The sequence below is a fragment of the Coenobita brevimanus genome, chromosome 107 (genome assembly GCF_032717465.1).
Source record: "Coenobita brevimanus isolate Jiangsu-jjx chromosome 107, ASM3271746v2, whole genome shotgun sequence".
NCBI classification, from domain to species: domain Eukaryota; kingdom Metazoa; phylum Arthropoda; class Malacostraca; order Decapoda; family Coenobitidae; genus Coenobita; species Coenobita brevimanus.
In genome coordinates, this window is record NC_137060.1 from 9,470,074 (window position 1) to 9,491,449 (window position 21,376).

The following is a 21,376-nucleotide window of genomic DNA, read 5'->3' on the forward strand; positions in this document are numbered from 1 at the left end:
CTTAGCTAACCTTAAACAGTTCCACAAAGTTTAACCCAAACTGAATCAAAACGACCAGAGTTTAAGGCCGGACTTTTGACCTTAACCTTTGACCTTTACGTCCAACCGACTGTGTCAGAATTGAATCACTTAACCCAATCTTATTCTTTATCCCCTGAACAAACTTTGATCAGAATTGGGTAATATTTATTTGATTCGGCCACTGACCTATGACCTATGACCTCCGCTAAAAGATAATCACCTGTTCCTCTGATGGTCCTCAGTCATCATGCTAATTGTGTAGTTATTCCATCCAGTAGCTTTTATGTAATCTTCCAGACAGACAGATAGACAGACAGACTGATAGAAAGACAAACAGGATCAAACACATAACATTCCTGCGCTAAGGCTCGCGGGTGAGGAAAAGAAAAGAAGACAAGGAAGAAAAATCAAGAGCACTCGAATCTCTTATAGCACAAACAAGCTTTCTGTTTTCGGCTTCTGATAACTCAATAGTGAAAACATGCAAAAAAAAAAAAAATTGTCCTTTCCACCTATATACGAGTAGATGAACAAAACGGCACCAAAATAAAGATTCGTTCATTTCATAGACATACACACAGGGAAACACAGACTGAGAAACACAGTTCCAGAGTGTATCAGCTGCACACACGAAGGACTAACACTCTAGCCACAAAAAGCCTGTGTCACTAAAGCACAGAATGCAAATCCCACCAATGAGAAGTATTCGCTCTAGCTTTCCTTGCCTGGTAGTCAAGTGGTTTATAGCTCGTGCCAGAACGGCGTTGATGTGTTTTGAGCGTACTGGTTCAAATCTTCAATAGGCGGGTGGAGATTTTTTTCATTTTTCAGCGCTACTAGAATCGGATAGACAAGGGATGAATGGGCGTAATTAAACAAACACCGGTACTGCGCGCCGACCATAATGGGGGAGGAATGCAAGCATACAGTTCATAAGAGAATTGGCTATTCTGATAGTAATAGCAGAGGGATGCAGGTAAATCACTAAGGCGAAATTACAGGTAAATCATTAAGATGAAGTTGCAGAGGTTAAAAAGAGTAATTAAGAGGGAGTTGATGTGTTAAAAAACTGTATTTGTGCGTGCTCGTTTAGAAAGTACATAGTTATATATTTTGATAAACATAGTGACAAGGATGTATTGTATACATATTTCTCCCCCTTTCTCTCCGTCTGACACACACACACACACACACACACACACACACACACACACACACACACACACACACACACACACACACACACACACACACACACACACACACACACACACACACACACACACACACACACACACACACACACACACACACACACACACCACTAATCTGCGTGTCCCGCCTTGGTCCCTCACCCACCTTTTTATACCCTGTCTGGCATGTGCAGATAGACGCTACAAGGGGGAGAGGGACGGAGATTGGCTTACCTGTTCACCTACCTACTTACCTACCAACCTATCTACCTACATGCCTGTCTACCTGCCTGCTAGTCCTTTTATGTCGGCTGATGTTCACCCACTTGAGATCATTTCCTTGTCGTAACTGCAATTTTATTTTTTCCAAGAATGAAAAGAAAAGATGGATGTAGAAATTTTCCTTACCTCTACTTCTTCCCGGAAAAAAGAAAAAATCTGGGTTACGAGAAGCATTGGGTCTAAGTTTGTGTGAATCCGGGCTCTAAACTGCCTAGCCTAGCCTCGGGACCCTTCACCTCGATGGGGAAATTATGGGACTGGTTGTTTTTACCCTCTAACACAGCAGCCATTCAAAGTGTCACCCGTTTCCTGTTTGGGCTCACTATGTTACCTGCAGAGATAACGGGAGGGTAGTATATATTAGTGAGAGAGAGAGAGAGAGAGAGAGAGAGACTTAACACATCGTTACCGTTATCTCCGTAGGAAAAAAATTCTTACCACATTTTCTGTCATCATTATACACAACAAAATATACTTCTACGATACCTATTTGTACTGTTAATACTCCAAAAATATTTCTGTTGTTAGCCTTCCCCCATTACTACCATAGAGCGCCGCGTCAGAGCGTGGTGTTGGCAATCACAGTGGCAAGGGTAATGATAATGGTAGTTGTGGTGATGCTTTTAGTGGTGGTGGTGGTGTTGGTGGTTAGGGTAACGGTGGTGGTGATGACAGCTGTGGTGATTTTAGTGGTGGTGAGGGTGATGGTGATAGTGGTGGCGGTGCTTTTAGTGGTGGTGATGGTGGTGGTAATAGTCGTGGTGGCGGTAGCAGTAGTGGTAATGATCGTGATGGTCGTGTTAGTGGTTGTGGTGGTAGGAGTGGAAATACGTAAGGTTGTTGTGGTAGTGATAGTGTTAGTAGAGGGATGGTCGTTGTGAAAAATGTGGTGATGGGTCTGATGGCATAGAAACTAGTGATTGTAGTGGTGGTGATGGTGGTGGTTAATACAACTGCGGTAGTGGCTGTAGTGGTGATAGTGGTGGTTGCACGGGGGGAAGCCACAAAAAGCCAGTGTCACTAGAGCACAGAATGCAAATCCCACCAATGAGAATTATTCGGTCTGGCTTTCCTCGCCTGGTAGTCAAGTGGTTTACGGCTCGTGCCAGAAAGGCACTGATGTGCTTTGAGCGTACTGGTTCAAATCTTCAATAGGCGGGTGGAGATTTTTTTTTATTCAGCGCTACTAGGAGTGTAGGTTGATCATGTAGTCCACTCTTAAATGTTGTGAACTAATGCATTTTAGACACAGGCTCATACCACGCAAGGGATAATCTGATACCGGCAGTTAACTTTATCCAGGAGAGAGATTTTCTTACTTTATATAGTGGCAGCTTACCTAAGAAAAGTGTTACCATGCTGCCCTTACACGCTTGGTAGATACCATATCTGAACGGAAAAAAAAAAACTAACCCGAAGAGTATTTACTAGCAGCATCGACTGTTTGGCCTGTATCGTTCTACAGTCAACTTTTCCCTGCAATTCGAAAATTTCAGTCAAGGAGTCTAAAAAAAAGTCTCTATGCATGACAGCAAATCACGTAAAGTACTTTTCCAATATCAAATTTTAGTTGTATGAAACTTACGCACTGGTGTGACTCGAGAAAAGCTGTAGCTGGATTGTTTTAATTTAATGGAGCTGGACCACTCCCACATCTTGAATCCTTTGTCCTTGTTACATGAAATTTGATGAACCTTAGTTATTTGGTAGGAAAGAGTTTCCTTGGTTATTAATCAAATCATTCCTTGAATCTGACTACACCTGGCCATCAGTTGGGCAGAAAGGGGTTAGGGATCACTGTCGGGAGAGAACAAATGCGCTGCAATGCACAAGAGGCTATATAGGCCGGTCTGTACCTGTATCTGTATCAAACCATAGGAAGTCTGTTGCAGGACCAAATCTTCTCATCAAAGGGAAAGTGTCTATGAAACGTAACGATCAACTTGCACATGCCTGATATGGACCGACAATTCTACTCTAGCCTACATAGATCCTGAGGGGCAAGTGAACCGTAGGGACAAGGAGCACCACTTTCTGTCACTGGAGAAGTAACCTGCCCCCACCCAATGCTTTACGCACAGGTGTACTGTAGGTGTGAAAGACTTTTGGAGTGTCGAGTGAGAAATGTATTAGGAAACTGGCTGTACTATGAGTGAGATTACCTGCATACAGTATGCCACCAAGGAAGCCTCGGCAGGATGCGAACATGTGAGATCATATGAGAGGACATACTACTGCACTCTCTTAAATGTCCTGATAACCTTAATTAATCCCTTCCCATGCGGACGAAATAGTATATCGGGAAGAGGTCTTTAGAGAGAACAGTGCATGTGAAAGTAAAAGTGATGTATTGGTTGTATGTTCGTATGTGTCAAGAGCCTGCATATGTCATCCTTTTAACATATATTGATATGAATGAGCATCTTACCAACACCCTCTTTAAATGTCGGTCACGGATCATGTTTCGAACCCCAGGCTCAGGGTACACGCGGATCAGGAGCCAACACCCTACAGTACCTTTGAGCCACATTGACAACTAGTATTCACAAACCTAGCTGTGCTCTATAACAAGTTAGTGGGAGGTAATCAAATGTATTCATGAGATCTACAGCTGAACCGGGTGCAAGAGAGGGACGCCTTCATGTGGTGGCACCGATATTACCAGACGACTCAATTGCCTGGTTCAGCAAACACCCCTGAATTACTTCCCTGTCCCCAGAAAAGAACTGCATGAGGAATCACATGAGGGTAACTTAAACCTGCAGTCCACCAGGTTCACGTTTCAAATGGGCATGGGGTTGCACCTACTACTACAACTACTACTGCTACTACTACTACTACTACTACGACCACTACTACTACTACTACCATTACAGCTAATCCCAAAGACAGTGCCCTCGGTTTATCAACTAGGTGAGATCGGGGAGGGATGAGGCGAGGTGAAGTGGGACAAGGTGGAGTGGGACAGGGTAGGATTAGGTGGAGCGAGATGTGGGGCGAGGAGAAGTGGGGCAGGTGGGGAGAGGTGGAGCTGGGTGGGGTGAAGCTGGGATGTAACTTACCCTCCACAATGCACCTCAAGAGCACCCTTACCTCATAGTCTACCCATAATTACTTTACACATCACTTCACCAACACTGCTAACACGCATATCACGAGAATCAGATCCAGTCATCTTCACAGTGATTATGCATGTAACGTCACCATTAGAGTTCATTCATTATTATCACAAAACAAACACGAGCCAACATATTTCTTCTTCGGTCCTAGTAACCAAATCTTAATACACAAAGAACCTGACGCATACATATAAATTACTCAGCATTAAACCATCCACCTGTCCTTATACATGCTCAGTTGTAAAGATTATTAATTACATTTCTGATACCGGTGACTGACTGACCCTCTGCAGTACGGTGAAGTCTATTATTTTATTTACACTATTGCCAGACTGTTATATGCATCTCAGGGAAGACCTCTCGCACCCCAGGCGTCGGAAATACAGCACACGCCAGTTGGATATCTTTATTGTTTATGCCAACTACCAGAACACATTACTCAGTTCTGAGGTAATCTCTCCTAGGTGAGGGGTTAGAAATATTCTCCTTTAGCTCTCTCAGTATGACTACCTTTTATTTATTACATTTTCTTATTCAACTTTTTATTTTATTCAGCGAAGGGAAGGCCTCTCGTAGCGCAGCGGGTTAGTCCATAATCAAAAGCTCATTATAGAGTTTTTGACCAGAAAGGAAAACCGAGAGCAGACTTTACCATCTGTGAGTATTATTTGAATTTCTTTCTTTTTTTCTCCCTTTTTTTCTGGCATGCGTAAGACAACTCAGCACATACCATTAAGAGTGTCCCTTTCTTTCTTTTCTCCGTTCCTGTGCAGAAGAAAATACTCTCTCTCTCTCTCTCTCTCTCTCTCTCTCTCTCTCTCTCTCCGTAAGAGGTACTGCTAAAGTAAGAAGAAGTATCTGTTTTCTGTTTCAATCTATGCACTATATCAATGGACTCATAGTCGATCACACCAAGTCAACCTTATACTTTCCATACAGAGAGAGAGAGAGAGAGAGAGAGAGAGGGTACAATTTCCTCAAGTATAACATAACTATGATGACTCCCCACCAAACTGGAACTGGATTAGCTATTTAGTGTCTCAAGGCAATTAAAAAAAAATGTAGCCTTCAATAGTTTCCTCAAGCTTATTATGATCACTTTCTCTCCTAAGTTTGGCAATATTAGTTTTCTCTTCTTTTTTTCTTTCTATTAACACATACCGAAAACAATTAAAAAACAGAATCCACATCTTACACGCATTTTATCTATGGGGGTTTTCTTCTCATTTGGGGTTCTTAAGTGAGGAAAAGTACAGTATTTAGGTCTATGATAATTTCTCTATGAACAAAATTGGCACAGATGATTTCCTTATACCTGCACAAAGGAATGAGACAAGATACTCCATACGTTACTCAAATCTGAATATGATAGTTTCCAGTGCCGAAGTGGGATGGTAATTATTACTACTGATTCCACAACCTTGATACTTTTCTCGTACCAGGTAAAATGTTTCAGTATCACAGTAGAAGACAAAAAGAGATAATAATTTTCTCAAGTTTGTCTATGATGCGTTTCTCGCACTGTTAAATAGCTCAGTGCCTCAGTGGAAGAAATATATTATACCTTTTTCTCTATGACAGTGTTCTGGCATCGCGTTAATATTTCAGTACCGTACTGGAAAAAGAAAAAAAAGTTATAATTTATGAGATCTAATCATGGGAATCTCCTTGTAAAACATTTCAGTGTCGTAATGCAAAAAGCGACACTGTACTTTTCCCAGTTCTGTGTCAGTAGTCTTGCATAAAGTTAGACTGCGGGGTACAGACAGCGCGTGAGAGAGCTAGAGACAGCACAAGGAACACTGAGTCGCACACTGCTACACTCACCACCTCTGACTACACACTGGCTCAACCAAACCACCCCCGCCCCGCTCTCTCTTCCTTACCCTCACCCTCCTCCATTCTCCGTTCTTTTCTCATCTCTTCCTCCTTCTTGCATTCACTTTCATCTTTTCCTTCATGTTATCTTTCTCTGTTCTACATTTCTCTCCTCCTTTGTTCTCCTCGCCTCTCCTCTTTTCCTCCCCTTTTTTTATCCCCACATTCATCATCACCCCTTCTCCGTTTTCCTTCTTTCCTCCTCACATTCACAAAATTTCCTCCATCCTTCTTTTCCTCCATCATTCCACTTTACTTCTTTCTCTTTTGTATCTTCCTCCGCTCTCTTTTCCTGAACTTTCTCATTCCTCTTCACCGACATCTCCTCTCCTCTCCCCCTCACTTCCTATCCTGTTCATTCCTCCTCTTCTGCCACTCTTCCACTCTCCTCACTCTCACTCAGTCCGTCTCCGCCCCTCCCTCATACCGTCACTCTCTGCATTCGTCACTGTCCTAAGAACGATCGTGCTCTGAGTTACACAGGGCGATAATAAAGACTATGCAGAAGACGGTAACCCACATCTTACACTGCCACACCGCCACATCACACACTGCCATGCCACACTTCACACTGCCACATGTCAAACTGTCGCCCCTCACACTGTTACACCACGCACTACCACACCGCATGCCATAGCTGAAACACACTCACACTGCCACATTTCATGCATATCACACACTACCTTACCCCCCCCCTCTCTCTCTCTCTCTCTCTCTCTCTCTCACACACACACACACACATACACTTCACCTTGCAACATTACACGGACACCTCACACTGCCAGATCACACACTACCTTGCCGCACACACGCTTCAAATTAGCATATTGAACACTGTCACATCACACATCATACCACGCTGCCTCATCTCAGTAACACCACACACTTCCACACATCACAGCGACACACGACACGCGGTCAAACCACATTACAACACCTACAATCGCATTTCATACTATCACATTTCATGCACACATCGCACTGCCACATTTCACACTACCCCATGCACCCACACCTCACACCGTTACATCCCACGCACACACCCTTCATTGCCACATCACACAGTACCATACCACACACTGCTTTACCCCACGCATACCACACACACCGCCACACCTCACACATGCCTTACACACACACCTGCCACATCTGCACAAAAACTTTCCTAACACCTTCTAGCGAGTATTCAACCTGCATCAGACCATGCCATAATAAACATCACAAGTACCCATCACTTCCACTTAACATGACCGTAAACACTGCCATTTCCATAAAGCAAATCCAAGTACCCTATTCCCGTACAAAGCGCTCACCCATTACTCTTGAGACAAACAGACTAAGCACCCAAAACATGACCGTGATACCTTCTGTTTCAAAGAGGGAGGGATTCTGTGTTTTGCCCAAGGGTATCACTTTAATACGGACAGATGAAAGGAAACATAAATAGACATTAACTCGAAAGGGATCTGTTTTTCAATGTAACACTAAAGAAAGCACACACACACACACACACACACACACACACACACACACACACACACACACACACAATAACAACAATCATATTCTTCTAACCCTCACTTGTTAGGCCAGGTGTACTGTTGCTATTTCCAATTTTTCATAGGTGTCCAACAATTCCTTAGCAGAAATTTACTTACACAAGGTCATAACCTCGTGTGTGTGGCAAGTTCCCCCAAAATGATTGTTTTTCCTCGTCGACTTAATTTATATATTCCTCCTTATTATTGACTCGAAGAGATATTTGTTTTAAATATCAATATACTGTTCATAAATTAATTACGATGGAAGAATAACACCCTACATGCAAAATAAATAAGTACGTATATAGACAGATGTAAACTAAATGCAGTGCTTAAAAATAGTTATCCTCTTGACTATGAAGACTTGTTATATAATACTTTTACTATGTCAAGACGATTTAATAATAATAATAATAATAATAATAATAATAATAATAATAATAATAACAATAGTTGAGGAGGATATGCTTGGGAGCCTCGTAAGTCAACATGGATACGGGAGTGGTATTTTGTTGTTGTGGTACCAGGCTCAACTGGACGTAAACCCAGTGGACTGGAGGCTGAAGATGCCAGTCTCCTGAAGTCCATCATCCTCTTTTCAGGAGATAGGGAGTTGAAGGAAGTTCGTAAAACCTTGCTTAGGAATGTCGGTGCCACCACGCGAAGGACTCCCTCTCAACACCACGAGAATAGTAGTAGTGGTGGTAGTAGTAGTAGTAGTAGTAGTAGTGGTAGCAGTAGTAGTAGTAATAGCAGCAGCAGTAGTAGTAGTAGTAGTAGTAGCTGAAGGTTCATCTGAAACGTGAACCCAGTAGACTGCAGACTGAAGTCCTCCTACAATGTATCATCCTCCTTTTGGGGGGAATGAGAGGGAGTTGAGGGGCCTTTGTATACTCAGGCAGCTCCTTCGCCCGGTATATGAGTGCTACCACACGAAGGCGTCCATTTCCAGCACCATAAAAAATATTAAGAGTAAACATCGGTCACGTCTTTATTTACTATCTATCTATCTATCTATAGCCCGACGCCCTAATCCCGCAAAGGGTGGCCGCAGACAAAACGCCTCCAAGTCGCTCTGTCACCCACCATTTGACTACCCTCCCCCCAACTCACCCCCCCTCCCTCATATACCTCTCAACTCCATCCCTCCACCTCATCCTCGGTCTATCTCCCCCTCTCCCCCCCTCCACCTCACCTACATACACCCTCTTAGTCAGTCTTTCATTCTCCATTCTCTTCACATGTCCAAACCACCTCAGTGTATTTCTCCTAATCTTCTCAACCACATCCACATCCACCCCACAGCGTTCCTTCACTTCTTCATTCGTCAACCTGTCCCTCCACGTCACTCCACATGCTCCTCTCAAGTAACTCATTTCCACTGCTCTCACTCTTGACTTGTTCCCCTCTTGCAAGGTCCATGCCTCGCTTCCATACGTCAGGGTAGGGATCACAATACTATCATGCAGTGACTTCTTAACTTCCATACTCACCTCCCTATTTCTCATCACTGCTTTCAGTGTGTCAACAACCTTCCTTCCCTGCTGTACCCTTTCACGCACTTCATCCCCCAAAGTTCCATCCTTACTCATCACACTACCCAAGTACTTGAATGCACTCACATTCTCCATATCCTCACCATCCAACCTCACTGCACACTCTGTGACTTCATTCCTCTCAAACACCATAACTTTACTTTTGTTTACATTAACTTTCAGATTCCTCCTCCTACACACTGTCCCAGATTCATTCACCAAACCCTGCAACTCCCATTCATCTTCACTCAACAGTACTGTATCATCAGCAAACAGCAACACCGGAAGCTTCCAAATCTCACCCTCATTCATTAAAGCCACCCCCACATCCACTGCCCTACCCTGCACCTCCTTTACAACCCCATCCATGTATATATTAAACAGCCATGGAGACATCACACAACCCTGTTTCAGTCCCACATTGAGATCAAAGAACTCACTCAGCTCACCATCCACTCGCACCGTAGATCTTTATTTACACCTTCACTAAAACGCCGTTTTTATTACTGTATTCTAACTACTCCAGACGATTTTATTCAGTATTGGAAAAGTCTCTCAAGGTGAATGAGGTCTCCAATAACTTCTGCCCTACCACTCTAATAACTTCTTGAGACATGCAAAGTGGTGGATGGAATGGACCACGCATACATAGATTCAGTCATCTCTCCCGCCTTCAAAATTCTCAGCTTTACCCTCGAAACTTAAAGGGATCTGAAAACAATAACGCAATCCATAATGTATTTGGAATGAGGTCACTCCGTCGACTGTCAAGATAAAAATGGTGTTCAACCCCTTATTTTCGTTTCCATATATGCATTACCCATCCATTTATAATTCACCCATCCAGCTCTACAATTTGTCAGTCTATCGCTTCATGAATTTCTATACCTTCCTTATTCACAGATTCACAAAATATCAACCCATTCTTCTTAACCTTTCACGCTGCCTCTTACCCTCAGACTCGCTCATATATACGCCTTTTACTATCCTCTTGGTGCTGGAGAGGAATGCTTTCACGTGGTGGCACCGATATGACTGGGCGGCTCCACTGTCCAGTTATACAAACGTCGCTCACTTCCCTTCCATTTCCCTAGAAGGAGAACAGTGGACTGCTGGAGGAGGGGAACTAGCCTGCAGCTCTGGATTCACATTTCTGATTAATCGTGGGCAACAACAACAACAACAACTACTACTACTATTACTACTACTACTACCGCCAGCCTATTCATGTCCATTCCCTCAGTGTGGCCACTCCATCTACCACCAACTGATCTATAGGTTTCCTCAGTCCATGTTTGCACGAATCACTATATTTCCAATAATATCCAATCTTCGCACCCCACACACAGCAGAATTCTTAGATTCCGTATCCTACTGCTTTCATTCCTATTTTCTTTAACTTCTAAAGTATTACACCCGTACGCTAATGTAGATACTAATTTTCAAGCAGTCGTCTTGCAGCCTCTGTACTCAATGCTCTTTTCTGAATCAAAGCCTTTATAACCCCATCCACTGTACTTCCTTGATCCACTGTATTCTCTGCTTCTTTTACATATCTGTCTCTCATATCTACATACTACCTCTTACTTTACTTCCTTGGTCCACTTTACTCTCTACTTCCTTTACATATTTTGCTTATCTTATCTGTAACTGCATGTAGGTACTTAAACTCTTCCATTACTTCACAGGACAGTAGGAATCCCTTATCTCTCTGCGACCATTACTTTACTCTTACCCACATGTACTATCAGTTCACGTCACGACACATATTTACAAATCTCTGAGCTAGTCCATAAATATAACACCCACTATTCGCAAACAAATTAGAGATGAAGTATTCCGCCATTCATTATTCGTTCCTAATATGAATTCCGCCCACGCAACACATTTTACTCATATTCATCGCCATCAGACTCAACCACACATTTCACATACTTAATTACAAGCACACTGTCCAGCCAGACCGAACACAGGCACGCTCATCTCACACACCTCTATACTCGTCGCAAGCACACTAACTCACCCACATCCAATCTTTCTCACCCCACACACTCAAACCCTCTCTCCCTTTCCACAAACACACTCAATACTCTTTCTCTCTCTCTCTCTCTCTCTCTCTCTCTAACACAGACATGCACACACAGACACTTACACATTCAACACATTGAAACTTTTTCCCTCACCATAAGCACACTTGCTCACACACACTTAAATCACTTTCTCCCCCTTCACAAACATGCTAACACACACTCAGTCACACCTCTCATATACCCACAACACACTCAACCACACACGCGTCCCTATCTCCCTTTCCACACACTTACACCACACGTTCAGCAAGGTACTCAAAATCATACCACCACCACACCCACCTGATACACTCACTCACACATACTCACGCACTCTCGCCCTCAAGTTCCCACACTCGGTTAAGCCCCATGAGAGTCGGGGTCAAGTGAGGTCAGGGGGCACGCATGACCCTCCCGGCCCTGTCTGGATGGGGTCAGGTCATGTAGGGTCACACACACACACACACACATTTACTTAATATGCACACATATACAAACCCATACTGCACACACTCAGGCATACTGTGCATAACATACAGACACACACATACATATTTATTTATCTATCTATCTGTTTATCTATCTATATAGTACATAGACAAACAAAAGCACAGACATACGGTAAATAGACAGATATATATGGGAGGTACAGTGGAGGATGGGGTGGTGTGCTGTACTCTTTTGTCACTGCCCTAACACATCTGTGACAGAACCCTTTGGCACTCTCTCTCTCTCTCCCACACACACACACACACACACACACACACACACACACACACACACACACTTTAAGGAGGTGAGGAAACAGTGAAAAGTATTCGTATAAGTGAGCCTGTGCTTTTGTCACCACTACAAATGCTGTATTCTCGACAGCTACTATTTCCATCACTACTTCTACTACTACAGCTGTCACTGCGAATACCATTCCTGCTTCTACCAACCCAGTTACTCCTGCTGTTACTAGTGTTACCATTTCAACTACGGTATCTCTCACTTCTGTTGCTACTGCTACTGTATTACTTCTTCAACTATTACCAGTCTAGTATCCATGACCAAAGCAATGTATTGGCACAGTTAACAAATAAATCAAACATGTATAAAAAATCCTACATTCGATGAAGCTGGATCTGAACAAAAATTCTCCTTGTTTCGTTATGCTGGGCGATTGCGTAACTATATTTATGCTGATGTCAAACCAGGTGCTGTATAGTCCTTCAATATTTAGTATATAGAGGGAGTCTCTACATTTTCGTTGTTGACTGCAGGTAGAAAAAAGCTTCAGAGTGCATGGAATCCGTCCCTTATTGCTATAATGAGACAATCTCATTCAGCTGCAGGATAGGCTCTTGTAATTTGTAATGAAGAACTTAAGATAGTTTCTAGTACCTTCAGAAAGAAACGCCCTTCTTATGCAGCACAAATATTTCTGGTGGCTGCGACAATAAAAATGTAAGATATGAACTTCGACTCAATGGTCTAATTAAGTTTCCTGTCTCTTTTTTTTTTTTTTTTTTTTCCCTCTGGCAGGTGCATTGCCTGGCCATGTGTCAAAGACACACGTCAGTACGGCACTCTGTCACTGTCATTTACTCTTGGCTGGCGTTTTCGTCCGCTCCATAGCACCTCTCCCTTAACAGTACAATGTGCATGTTTCAGCTTTGTATTCTCTTAGATATTATTTATATTTTTAAAGATATCCTTCTAAGTAAAATACATTAACCTCTTGACTGCACAGGAGTAATTAAAGCAGAAAACCATTATGAATTTCAGATGTGAAGCGGGTGGAACCTACGACTTGCCCTACCTCTCTTCATGGCAATAAAATAAGCGTACCAAGAGTACCATAATTATGTAGAAATAAAGTGGCGAGGAGGAACTGCCAGGGAGTCTCCTTTGCTCAAGAGAATACAGTCGCATGTCCATCATTGCTGCAGGATCTGGTTCTGATACCCTTTACAGCCTAAGGTAAATCAAGGAAGTTCTTACAAGAGAGAAGTCTTTTAGTACTATTGGCAATAAAAGTCCTGTCGCCTCTCCTTCTTTCAAATGGAAATTGAATATCTGGCGAATCAAGAGCAGCTAACACTGATAACATTATTTGGCCATGGATCGCTGTCATTAGTATTGGCTGCTTTAGATTCTTTCCAGAGTCTACAGAGAGATAATTAGGAACGACAAGATTTTTGTCTCAAACAGTAACTTATCCACGGGCAGTGAGTCAGAGACATAATTCATAGGTTGAAATCCTCTTCACTACACCATGCCAGGAAGAAAATGGTGACGCGAATACTAGTATAGTGATATTATTGTCAGTCTATCAACTGCCTGTCGCCATATCCTGTGAGAGGTGGCCTCGACTACGGGACCTCCAGGCGGATCCGTTCCTACTCAGCAACGATCCTTCTTTCCACAACACACCATCCTCCCATCATTTCTTTTACATCTTATATCTCTACCATATTCACAGTCTCCTCCTTTTTCTCCTTCCAGACACTACTCTCACACACCCTCCCAGTCAGTCTCTCACTCTCCATTCTTAAGTACCAAATGCATGACTTATTTCCTAGTCCGCTTTCTTTATACATATGTTGTCCTGACTGCAGTGACAAGTTCCAATATCACGCAGCTACACATACCGAATGATTATCCACTTTAACTTAGACTTGGCCTAAAACTACCGTCTTTTCATCATGAATGCTGAGGTGTAGCATGAGATTAACACAAGTTTATATTTTTGTCACGAAGTAGTGTTAGGGAATGGAAGTAGAGCCGCAGTTTTGCCTTATTCTGCGCTCGAGCTATAACAAGAGATTTATACTAAAATATGATGCTCGTCGCGAAGAAATTTTATGGGAAAGATACAGAGATATAGTAATGTGTTATCATGGCACTGAGTTACGAATAACAGGCACAAAATGACACGAATATCTACCAAGTTAAGGTAGACGAACTAAAATGGGTCAAAACACCTCGATATCATCAAGGATTTCCCATTGTCACGAAGTCCACAGTCCCAGGCTACTCACGTCACCACAGATCGTATATATATAGGAACTTACCAACTTATAGGTTAAACAAATCATTATAATAGTTCATTCTTATCACACACAGTTCAGGTTTCGTAGATCTTCACTTTAGTTTTCACTCTGATCTGTTTGTGATCTTTTGGTTGTTTCCAGGGGTGTGAGTGAAAATAAAGGTAGATACAAGGCATCATATGTACAAATTAAGCTTAGGAAAGTTTATAATATTTCTGTCCCTAATTTGATGCGTGGCTGTGAGGTGGTTGAGCCATTTGCCGTCCATTGTGGGTTCAGCCTTGACGTTATGGTTAACCTTGTGCACCATTATTGCCGAAATGGCTCGTATATCAGCCGGGTGTACCAAGAGAAAGTTTCCAGTCTTGAATAGCTGCGTAGGAACCCATTACCGAGTGTTCCAACCTACACTAACGACAGTGGCTGAGTATTTCCTTTAGTGCATAATTTACTGGCAAAGGAACACACATTATTTTTTCGTTAAACATGTTAAAGGTGATGTTTTTCTTTATTGTATAGATGATAGCAGGATACTAAGTATTTAGATGCTCCCACCTCTTGTGCAACTTAAACTTTTCCGGACAAGTCCCGTGATAACTGGCAAATCAGACGTTGGAGGGAATAGCATTGTCACGCCTTACTATTTTTGTCGATAGCAGGTTTGATATATTTTCCCTGTGGCCGGTATTTCCACTTGTACCCTGCGTCATTATTAGATCTGAGGGTGAAACAGTAAGGTATGCCGAATTTCTGTAGCCTTCTTCTGCCATGATCACAAGGTTCATTTCCAGGCCAGCCTTGTTGGTAAGGATTTTAGATTCCTTTCACGACTTTCAATGTACACTGATAACGTCTGTCATACTTCTTCTGTGGGTGAGGGAGATGGGATTTTGTCAGGTAACTCCTTCAAAACAGTGACGAATTTTATGGTTTATTGTTGCAGCTTTTGACTTTTTTTTTTTTTTTTTTGGGGGGGGCGGGCCTTCGGGAGTGAAATCAAGTTGTGAAGGGGTTAATGAAAGCTGTATCTAACCCCCCAGAGTTCGAAAAGTCTGTCTTAAGGAAATAAAACTGCCAGAATTTACCAAGAAACAGATATCAAATACATCGGACTGAATGAGCTAAGCCTACATGTTCATAGAGGCCATTTTTTTTTTCATTGTTTATGAAAATGAATCTTCTTTTTTCGACACAGACCTATACCTAAGCATTCTCAGAGGCGAATATGAATCCTTATGCACTAGGACAAGACTAGGTAAATTCTTAACCGAAAAACCACAGTACCTCAATGAAACAATAACTGAATTCTTGCTTCTTCGGACTGATGCACTTCCAGCATAATTGTCATGACGTCAGTTTTGCTTATGCTCTCATCTTTTGTTTCACGTTAGGAAGATCTTCGAGGACAATGATTTTGGATTTCTTTATGTAGCCTGGCATTAAGACTTTCTGTAATGCAACTTTGGTAGACCAACTTATGGACTGATTTTTGTATTCTAGAACCATGTGGCCAGAAAAAAAAAAAAAAATGTGGTGCCCTCTAAGGTGCAATAATAGTTCTGCAGTATCAACGTTTCAAGATCTGTGATACAATAAACAAAGGGCCTTGAAGGTAAATATTACGAATTAATATTAACATGTGTCGAGAGGGGTTGATTTTGCACTCCTGCACGAAGTCGTCATCCTCACATGGGGGCACTGAACCCGTCCATGTAACAAGCCATAGTTCAGAGTAACATTTAACAGTGACGGGGCTCAAGGAGGGAGTCATTTAAATCAACACCATGCCATCAGAGGCAGTGTTCTGTATTTTTTACTTTACTAACACCGTCGCTCCCATTTCAAAACTATTTCCACTCTGTTACCATTGAATCGCACATGACAAGAGGCACACTGAGAGGCGAAGATGCATGTGGGTGGCGAGAGAGGGGAGACAAGGCGTGTGGCAACCTTTGACGGATCACCCAATTACTGCCACCGCACTCACACCACACACTCTCATATACAGTACACCCTTACATATGCGACTCACACTCATATACACGCCATACACACTCATATCATCATCATCATCATCATCATCGTCATCAGCCATAACTAGTCCACTGCTGAACAAAGGCCTCCCCCAATCTTTTCCACGAATTCCTTGACTGAGCCAATCTTTGCCAGGTTTTCCCTGCAACTTTCTCTATCTCATCTCTCCATCTCCTGTCTGGCCTTTTTCTGCTACGCGTACATTCTCTTGGTGTCCAGTCCGTCAGCCTCTTACTCCATCGGTTACACACTCATATACGTATTCATTTAACCAACACTTATATACACCCCACACTCTCATATACTGTACTCACGTATGCACTTCACACTTAGCTACATTCCACGTTCATATGGACCCCCCTTACTCAGAACACATCCTACTGTCATACAAACACTTAAGCATAACCTACGCATTCATGAACATATCCATAAAGACTCATACATATTCACACAACTTCTCACAGTCACGTAGCCAACCCTTTCAGTCCAATGCACACCTAAGTGAACGTGTGTGTGTGTGTGTGTGTGTGTGTGTGTGTGTGTGTGTGTGTGTGTGTGTGTGTGTGTGTGTGTGTGAAATCTACTGTACCAACAATTAGTGTACACCACACTACACATTGTTCCAAAGTTACCCTGTGGTGTGGACTAATGCCTGATCGAATAACTGATACCAGTGGGGGAGATATCCAGTCATGATGACAGATTTTCCATTAACAACTAATAAATATACACCTTAGTTAAAAATTTTAAAAAGAGATCCAACATCCCGCGTCCCTTACCTCTTATAAATATTAGAGCTGTACAGATAATATAAGGAGATATTATCATTACATAATCTATCTATCTATCTATCTGTCTATCTACAGTATGAATCTATCAATCTCTCTCTCTATCTATACTCACACACACACACACACACATTTTATCTCTCTCTCTCTCTATATATATATATATATATATATATATATATATATATATATATATATATATATATATATATATATATATATATATACACAGTATATATATAATCTCATGCAGGTATCTCTGCAAAAATCTAAACACAAAAAAATCTATCTCAGCAATGCGGTATTATGTCGATTGCATATATCTACAGATTTAGCCAGAAGGAAATAATTTTCATCATATTTTCGTGTGTGTGTGTGTGTGTGTGTGTGTGTGTGTGTGTGTGTGTGTGTGTGTGTGTGTGTGTGTGTGTTTTAGAAATATTTAATCTGATGAGAACGTTTTAACATATTCAAGTAAATTACCTGACTTAATACGTCTAGGCGAAAGCATATTATCCTCCCCAAAAGAAAAAAGGAAAAAAATGGTGACACCTATGAAACAGCAGATTTTCAGATGAGAGAGGAGCGTTTCACATTTAATCAAGCCCAAACTTTCTCCACGTCATTTTCTCTGACTTCGCACCTCCATTCGGAAACTGGTCGTCTTCTGGTGAATACATGACAAATTCAGTTAAAATCTGTCGTTTAAGAAGGGCTTAATAACAGACTAACAGATTGATAGGAGTAGTACTGAATCTCCACACGATGCTGGAGTGCGTGATCTTGGAAAAACAGTTTCATATATATATATCTCACCTCTGCAGGTTGATAATATATGACTGCTTGACCATGATAAGAAGTCAGCAGTAAAATATTCAAAAGTTGTTCGTCCTTCGTTTCAGGAAGACTGCTCAACACGACATGTACTGCTATAATTATTGGAACCTTCTGAAAAACATTACCTTGGAAATATGTACATAATTATAACTGCAGTGTGGTTTTATACTTACAGCTTTTGAAATCTGGCAAGAGAAGACCACGACTTACCTGAAAAAAATAATATACTATCAATATTTCTCTACAAATCAATATAATAACAAATCAATAATAACAGTACAAGTAATGCATCTAGCTATCTTTATCTATGTATATATGCAGGCAGACTGATAGACGACAGAGACAGATAGATAAAGAGACTGATAAAGATATATGTAGACTCTGTATGCATAAGTATTCCTATGGTGCACAAGCAATGACTTCAAACTACCTGTACAATCAGATGTTGGCACAATTTGATCATTTACAAGGCTGGTATTCTATATATTTACTCCTAATCTTTACCAAGCTGTCTGAATGTGACTGAATCCTAGCGGTACAAGTCAAACGTTAAGTTCCTGGTGAAATTTCTACAAGTGATTCTTTATTCGTGGTTCATATAGGGAGTTAGGAGAGTATGCAACGGCTTACGGGAATTAATTTAGATATTGACAGACCGAAAGGCGGGTGAGCTCAGTCCGCCTGTCAGATCTTAAAATCAATGCAGGTGTTTAGGAGGAATTTGATGTTAAGACAGAAAGACGGCATACATTAGTCACCTCTAGTTATACATTGGTCAGCTCTAGATACACATTGGTCAGCTCTAAATACACATTGTTCTGCTCTACATACACATTGGCCAGCTCTATTTACACATTGGTCAGCTCTAGTTACACACTGGTCAGCTCTAGTTACACACTGGTCAGCTCTACCTCCATAAACTAGTCATTCAAGGCTTCGGACGTCTTAATTCCACCCCAGTCATTGCAGTTGATTTTAAACAGGACCTCAAGGTGAAAATAAAAAAATTCCATTCCAAATTACTTTCAGTCGAGTATATTTTATAAGCTGGTGTCTAATGAAATGTGGTGCAATCAATAAAATAAGATACAGTTGGCAACACATGAACCTGGGACAGCATCATTGTGTAGCAGAGGCGGTGGTACACTTGATAACCCTGAATCACAGTTTTTGGTCACACTAGCCTGAATGAACGAGTGTCGAATATTAACTGAAATGACCAAGTAACTGTGATGCATGAAAGTCGAAAATTGCAGCCAGACCTCCACTTCACTCAGACACTGTCCCAGGCTCATGTCCACACTGTACTGTACATTAAGGAAATTAACACTTTGAGGAACCACTGACTCACTCTTAGCTGAAAAAATCGTCTGTCCTTAACTGATTAGACGATTTGACTTGTCAAGACTACGAGAGCATTAATGGTACCAGAATGAACACTCTCACGCTCCTACACTTACTCTCAGATAAGGAAAACGGTTTGGCATTAGTTGGAGGGGTATATAGTAATTATCCTGTACTAAACGAGGGTTCATCATCTTCCAAGTGTTTGCTGAAAAAAATCGCGGAAAATTCTACCTATCAAGTACACGCATTAACCACCTTTAATTAGAACGCCTAAACTTTTGGGCTTATTTTTGTCATCTCCAACGGATTTATCAATTTCATGGATATTTCTTGTAAAATAAGGGTAAATGAAGGTGATATCTAGTCCCCTTTAGTTAGAAAAGTCTTTCACAACCAGCATGGAATATCTGGGGACAGCTGAAGTATAATTAAAAGTGCGTCATCAGGTTAAAGTGATTAAGACTTTGGTAATGTTTTACTAGTCTTCAATAATATTCAGACAAATTTGGAATGACAAGATGATACTTCGTCCCCTCTTCTACATTATAGCAGTTCTAATCTTCACATATTCCCCACACTCACTCACTTCTATCTCACATGGCCACACAATGTCATGCAATTTGACCCTTTCAGTCTGGTGACATATGCTAAATATAATTCTTATTACATTCAGCATGGGAAGAGACGTTTTGAGCTACAAGGGAAAAGATACAGTCTTCATTAACTCATTCACTAACAGAGTTCCTTCCTAAGTCTGAATAGAATCGTCTGGTGGTGGCAAGGATACAGTAATGAATAAGTCACCGGATTAAACAGGTTGAGTAAGACCTTTTGCATAATATGCAATTACCTATTTCAAGGGGGGGAGGGGAAAGGACTTTATCTGAGGCAAATCCTAGCATCCACTGAGTGAACCCGTACAGGTGATTATAGCTTTTTGTCTTTTTTTTTTTTTTGTGCTTTAAACCACCCTACATTTCACCGAGTTTATTTATGGACTATTGCGGGCGCCTGCGTACCCATCAAACGCCCATGGGCCCTTAAGAAGCCAGTCACAACCGGCAGTCACACTCAAACTGGCGACAGAGGTAAAAATATTACATCACATTAGGTATTCAGTCATACTTTCAGTTCCGCGAGGGTCTTATAAACCAAACCACGCGGTAGAGGGAGGGTAAAAACAATGCTGTCCATCAATAACACGTTAAACCTGGTGTGGCGCTTAAGTTATTTAAAGCTGTGTGACCACCCGCTAGGACAACGATTGACAGTAACTCCCAGTTTCTCTGTCAGTTTAATGCTAGAGTTAACCGGCATTCTCAGTCCCTCGTAAGCATAACTGGTTAACTCTTCAAAAATCTTCCTCCGATTTGCCTTTTACTCCTACGTGTGGTTTCTAGTCTTTCAGATGCGGTTTGTTTCCAAGCACCGCAGAATGAATGGCTTTCTGGCGTTATACTTTCAATGGACGGTCGGCTACAGCTTTTAAGTTGTCAACCTCCTGTCCTGTCTTTCTACCTAAATAAGGGTCACCAGATAACGGTAAGGCCCTTGAGGAAAACTTCTTTATCCCAGTACGGGAACAAGGACCGGGATTTGTGATCGACGACTGTGTGACGTAGTCTGGAGAAAAGGTTTTGCGGTGATTTCCTGATTTCCTTATCTCACACAATAGCATGACGGATCTACGATAC